Source organism: Apium graveolens, chromosome 10, assembly GCF_009905375.1.
Source record: "Apium graveolens cultivar Ventura chromosome 10, ASM990537v1, whole genome shotgun sequence".
Taxonomy (NCBI): Eukaryota; Viridiplantae; Streptophyta; class Magnoliopsida; order Apiales; family Apiaceae; genus Apium; species Apium graveolens.
In genome coordinates, this window is record NC_133656.1 from 51,446,763 (window position 1) to 51,454,118 (window position 7,356).

Here is a 7,356-nt window from a genome sequence, read left to right on the forward strand (position 1 = left end):
TTTTTTGGAAATTTTGGCATATATTTTATATTTATTTGAAATTAAAAATTTAGAAAAATTTCCCCATCAATTATTAATTAATGGCCAACTAATTTTATTAAGAGATATAATTAGGGCCTCAATTTTAATTAGGGGTATTATTTTGTAATTATAAATAGGTTAATTTTTATTAATTAGTTATATAAAAATCATTAAAAATCAGAAAAATTCACAAATCATATCATGTAAGTACTCAAATCGATGCTCTTGATATGTTCTACGTGTTGATATCATCAATTTCATGTTTTGATTCATAGATTTTCAATTTTGATATCTAGGGTTCTTGTTAGGGATATGTTGTGTACTTGATGATAAGTTACACAAAACACTTAGTAGATTTAATTTAATGATGTTGTAGCTTTCAACGGATGATCACTTTAACATCCGTTGAAAGGGTAGCTTATGTATTAATAAGTTTAGTAGCACATTTCTGCATATTGTAATACCTTAGAGAACAAGATGTTGTAGAATATTTTAAGTCATGTTGACTACTAGATTGATATGCAAGATAGGTTGGCCAATTGTAAATATTAGATGCCTTTATTCTTGTATAAGTGAAATAGAGTTAACTGATGTGAAAAGACTCTCAACGGATGTTCAACAAAGTTTCAACGGATGATCAACTAAGCTTCAATGGATGTTCAACAAGGCTCTCAACGGATGATCCAACAAAGTTTCAACGGATGATCTAACTAAGTTTCAACGGATGAACAAATTCAAAAGAGCAGTTGATAGGGACTTGACAGTCACATGTGTTAATTGTATGCAAATGGAATGTAGCGGCCTATTTACAGGTTTTAAAGAACAAAGAAGCATTTCCATTTCCATGCTAAAACGAAGATATTCAAAGATGCTGGATAGAGAAATGAATAGGCATGAAATTAGACTAAAAACAGTTTATCTTATTTGTTTGTCTTTTTATCATGTAACTTGGTGATATATAAACCAAGGGTAGCAAGTAGAACAATATCCAAGTTAGAAAGCAATTACCAGAGAAATAGAAAAAGGTATATCTGTAAAGAATTTCTCTATTCTTTGTAAGTTCAACTTGTAAGCAACTGTGTGCAAACTTTGCATCACATAGTTCTCAAATTAATATATATCTCTGGTGGATAAATTCAATCCACCCGAAAGTTTTTAAATACTTGTATTTGATTACTTTATGTTTGATTTCTTCAATATTTTCATTCCGTATTTTAGCTAAATCAAACACGATTATATATTCATAGTAGAACAGTTCTTAAAATTTTAAAAGTAGCCAGAATTACATTCAACCCCCTTCTGTAATTTTTTGTTAGATTGTTTGCGAATAACAATTGGTATCCGAGCAAGATCTGAAAGTACTAAGAGTTTAAAGATCACAACAACTAACAAGATGAACATAAAAGATGTTGGAGTGAAGATTCCATTTCTGGACAAAGACAATTATATCCACTGAAAGGTGAAAATACACCTGCATCTTCTTTCTCAAGATGAAGGATATGTGGACTGCATTGAGAAAGGTCCACATGTTCCCATAATAGCTGCTATAGGAAATGAGCCATCCATCCCAAAGCCTAGAGCAGAATGCTCTGATCCAGATATTGAGCAAGTTCATAAGGATAAGAAGGCCATGAATATCTTGTTTAATGGTGTTGATGGTGACATGTTTGAGAACATCATAAACTGCAAAACTACTAAGGATGTCTTGGATAGAATTCAAGTTATATGTGATGGAACTTAGCAGGTAAGGGAAAACAAAATGCAACTTTTGATTCAGCAATATGAGCATTTTCATAATGAAGAAAGTGAGTCACTAACTGACATATTTAGTAGATTTTAAAAACTACTAAATTCTCTAAATTTGCATGGAAGAGTCTATCAGACAAAAAACTCAAACCTCAAATTCCCTAGATCTCTGCCAAAGGAATGGAAGCATATGACAGTCTCTTTGAGAAATCTCAAGACTATAAAGAATTTACCTTGGACAGACTTTATGGGATTCTAAACACCTATGAGCTTGAAATAGAGCAAGATGAGAAGCTGGAGAAAGGAAGGAAGAAGGGAGGATCTATTGCATTGGTTGCTCAGCAAGAGAGAGATAGATAGAGAGAGAGAGAGAGAGAGAGAGAAAGACATAAAGGTTGAAGTTGTGGAATCTGCACCAAACCCTAGAGTTTGTGAAGGCAAAGGAAAAGGGCTAGTAGCTGAACATGAAGACCATCTTAGTCAAGATGATATGGATGACATAGATGAGCAGTTAGCTTTTCTATCCAGAAATTTTTCCAAGATCAAATTCAAGAAGAATTTTGGAGCATCCAAACCAAACAGAAACATGGTTGACAAGTCAAAATTTAAATGTTTCAAGTGTGGCTTGTGTGGTCATTTCTAACTCAAGAAAAGCCTGATTCTGATAGAAAGAAGTTTGAGCCCGTGGATTACAAAAATAAGTACTTTGAGTTGCTCAAACAAAAGGAAATGGCCTTTCTAACTCAAGAAAATGACTAGGCTACTGACGGATGGAATGAAGATGAGGATACAAGCTATGTCAATCTAGCCTTGATGGCCAAATCAGATGAAACAGAAGTTTGTTCTTCAAGTAATCATGTAATCACCACTAATCTAGCATATTTATCTAAAGTTGAGTGTAATGATGCTATAAATGACATGTCTACTGAATTATATCTTCTGCATGTAACACTCAAATCTCTCACTAAAGAAAATACTAAAATTAAAGAGAACAATATGTTTTTAAGTGAAAGAAACAATGTCTTAGAAACTCAATTTGTTGAGTTTGAGAAACTGAAGATAGAGTGCAAGACTGCTAAAGATGAACTAACTGAATCCTTAAAGAAAAAGGAGATTTTAAGAAAGCAATTTGAACGAAAACAGGAAGTAATCAAGGCATGGAAATCATCTAGAGATGTTCATGCTCAAATTACTAAAGTTCAAGGTATAGAATCCTTTTGTGATGAAGCCTAGAACAAGAGCAAAGAGAAACTGAATTCCAACTTGGAATAAGGACTTTCACGGATGTGGATTCGACGGATGATGAATGTTATCCGTTGAATGATCAAAAGAATTATTCGTCAAAAGACAAGGAACCACATCCATTGAGTGAAATAAAGCCAGTTAGCAAATCCCAGCTAGCTAAGTTAAATAAGAAATATGGATCAGTTTCCAAGAACTTTGTTCCAGGAGAAACAAGTCAAGTGAAAAAGAACAAGAGAGTTAATGTAGGACATCTGTCAATCAAGCAATTGAATGACAGTCTGGAGAAAATTGAGGTTAAAGCATAATCTAAAAGGAAAAACAATAGAAATGGGAAAGTAGGAATTAACAAACATAACAACTACACACCTGATAAATATGCACCTAGAAAAACCTGTGTGAAGTGTGGTAGTTGTTAATCATTTGTCAGTTAATTACAAATTTGCTATGCCTGCACCCATGTCTTCACCTCCTTCTTTTCCTAATATGTCTACCATGCCTGTGAATATTATGCCTGCATCTAATTTGAATACACAATTTGCTAATATGCTATTTGTACAAAATCCTTACTATGCTACATTTAGTATGCCTCAAATGCCATTTAGCATGCCTTACTGGAATAACATGTTTGCACAAAATATGCCCTTCCATGTAAATCAGCCTCTGCATGATAATTCTATAATGATGAATGGTTTCAAAGGTTCTACTCAAATGACTAAGGATGAATCTCAAATACCTAAGTCAAATGAGGACAAGCCTAAGAAACCTAAGAAAAAGGCTAACAAAACATGACCCAAGGAAACTTGGGTACCAAAATCAACTTGATTTGATTTTGTTGTGTGCAGGGAAACAGAAAGAATCTTTGGTATTTGGAGTGGGTGCTCAAGGCACATGACTGGAGATTTTACCCTGCTCACTGAGTTCAAGGAGAGAGCTGGCCCAAATATCACTTTTGGAGATGACATTAAGGGTTATACTGAGGGATATGGCTTGATTTCTAAAGATAATGTCATCATTGAGGAAGTTGCCCTAGTGGATGGAATCAAGCATAATCTGTTGAGTATCAGCCAACTTTGTGACAAGGGCAACTCAGTAACATTCAATTCTGAAGCCTGTATTGTGACCAACAAGAAAAGCAACAAAGTGGTTCTCACTGGAATGAGAAAATGAAATGTGTATCAAGCTGACTTCAACTCATCAAATGCAGAATCTGTTACTTGTCTTTTCAGTAAGGCAAGTCAAAATGAAAGTTGGTCATGGCACAAAAAGCTATCCGATCTTAACTTCAAGACTAATAATGAACTAGTCAGGAAAGATTTGGTAAGAGGCATTCTTCAATTGGAATTCTCAAAGGATAGATTGTGTGATGCCTGTCAGAAAGGTAAACAGATTAAGGCATCATTCAGAAAGAAGCTTGACTCAACAATTGAAGAACCTTTGCAATTACTACACATGGACTTATTTGGACCAGTCAATGTATTATTCATCTCAAAGAAAAGATATTGCCTAGTAATTGTGGATGATTTCTCAAAGTTCTCTTGGACATATTTTCTAAAATCCAAAGATGAAGCTAGTGAAATCATCATCAATCACATAAGGCAAGTTAACAATCATCCTGATTTCAAAGTTAGAAGAATCAGGAATGACAATGGAACTGAGTTCAAGAATTCTGTGATGAGATTATTTTGTGAAGAGAATGAGATCATGCATGAGTTTTCAGCAGCAAGAACCCTACAAAAAAATGGAGTGGTGGAATGGAAGAACAGATCTCTTATTGAAGCTGAAAGAACAATGCTAGAAATATCAAAGTTATCTACAAACTTTTGGGCAGAAGCTACAAACACTGCATGCTACACTCAGAATTTTCTTTGGTTAATCAAGAAAAATGCATGACACCCTACCAATTGTTCAAGAATAGGAAGCCAACATTAAAATTTCTTCATGTCTTTGGCTGTAAATGCTATATTTTAAGGAATCAAACTGATCAACATGGAAAGTTTGATGCCAAAGTAGATGGAGGCATTTTTATTGGCCATGCAGTTGAAAAAGTGGTTAAGTGATTTTTGTTGCTTTCAACGGATGATCATTTTCAACATCTGTTGAAAGAGTAGCTTATGTAACAATATGACTAGTAGCATATTTCTGTATACTTGGATAGCTTAGTGAACTAGATGTTGTAGATTGTCCAAGTTATGTTAACTGCTAGATTGATATGCAAGATAGGATGGTTAATTGTAAATATTAGATGCCTTGTAATCTTGTGTAAATGAAGTTGATAGTGACTTGACAGTCACATGCATTGGATGGATGCAAATGGAATGCGGCGGCTTGTTTGAAGGTTTTAGAGAACAAATGATCATTTCCCTTTCCATTTTAAACAGATGATATTCAAAAATGCTGGAAAGAGAAGTGTAGCAGCATGAAGTTAGACTAGATATAGTTTGTCTTATTATCTTGTCTTTTTATCATGTAACTTGGTGATATATAAACCAAGAGTATCAAGTTGAATTGATTTGATTTTATCCAAGTTAGCAAGAAAAACTAGAGAAATAGATAAGGCAAAATCTATTAAGAATTTTTCTATTCTTGCATTCTCAACATGTAAGTAGCTGGGAACAATTTTGTTACACGGAGTTCTCAACATAATATATATATATATCTCTAGTGGAAAAGTTTAATCCATCAGAAAGTTTTTAAATGCTTGTATTTATGTACGTTGTGATTTGATTTCAATATTACTTTCGTTCCGCACCTAGCTAAATCAAACACAGATATATATATTCTTGAAGAAAAGTTCTTGAAATTAAAAAGAAGCCAGAATTACATTCAACCCCCCCCCTTCTGTAATTCTTGTTTAGATTGTTTAGGAATAACAATTGGTATCATAGCAAGCTCTTCAAGAACAAAGAGCTTAAAGATCACAACAACTAACAAGATGAACAGAAAATATGTTGGAGTAAAGATTCCATTTCTGGACAAAGACAAATATCACCATAGGAAGGTGAAAATGCACCTGCATCTCCTATCTCAGGATGAAGTATATGTGGACTGCATTGAGAAAGGTCCACATGTCCATATGGGAGCTTCTATAGGAAATGAAGCATCAGTTCCAAAGCCACAAACAGAATGGTCTGTTCCAGATAAAGAACAAGTTCAAAAGGATAAAAAGTCCATGAACATTCTATTTAATGGTGTTGACAGTGACATGTTTTACAACATCATAAATTGCAAAACTGCTAAGGATGTCTGGGATACAATTCAAGTTATATGTTATGGAACTGAGCAAGTAAGGGAGAACAAAATATAACTCTTGATTCAGCAATATGAGCATTTCCATAGTGAAGAAGGTGAGTCACTCACTGACATTTTCAGTAGATTCCAAAAACTACTGAATTCTCTAAAACTGCATTGAAGGGTCTATTAAACAAAAGACTCAAACCTCAAATTCCTTAGATCTCTACCAAAGAAATGAAAGCCTATGAAAGTCTGTAATATCCGGGATATATTGTGTAATTATTTTTATCAATAAATAATTATTATATGAATTTTGATGAATTATCTGATAATTGATATTATTATTTGGGTGTTTATATATGATAAAATTAGGATATTTTAATTTTTAATTATCTAGAATCAAATATAGATAACTTTGGTATTTTTGTGGCAATTTTTTGGATTATTATATGGTTTTATAAGGAGTTATATAATTAATAATGATTATTTTTAAGTAATTATAAAATTACTTTTTAAAATTGGAAATCGTCCAACCTCAACCGTTTTTTGTGTTTTTACAACCCGAAACTCTTCGGAAAACTCCTTCCTAACCTAATCTGATGATTCTGAACACTTTTCGTATTTTGACTTTTTCAATCCAGGGTACGGTTTGACCCGTATGAGTCCCAGCGCAAAATTTTCGATACAATAACCATTTTTATAGATCGATAAGGCCCGTATTCTCGAAATACGGGATATTATTACCTTATTTTTGTGTAAAGTATTTTATAAGAATCTCGTTTTGATAATAATCTAAATCTGGTATGAAATAATATCGTCTTTATAGTTACTTAGCGGCTAAGTAATCTATCTTCGGATTCGATATTTAAGTATAATTATGGAATTATTAAATAAATGTACTTGATGGTTCTATCAGCTATGTGTTGCCTTATTATTAACTATGTGTAATTCGTTAGGTACGAAGATTATTGGTATAATTAATTATTAAATTGTATGATTTTGTTTTTCTTTAAAAGTGATCTAATTGAAGATTTATTCTCATAAATGTTAAAATTGTTTCTAAAATTATTTTTATGCTTTTATAATTTCAATATTTATTTTTAGGAATTTATA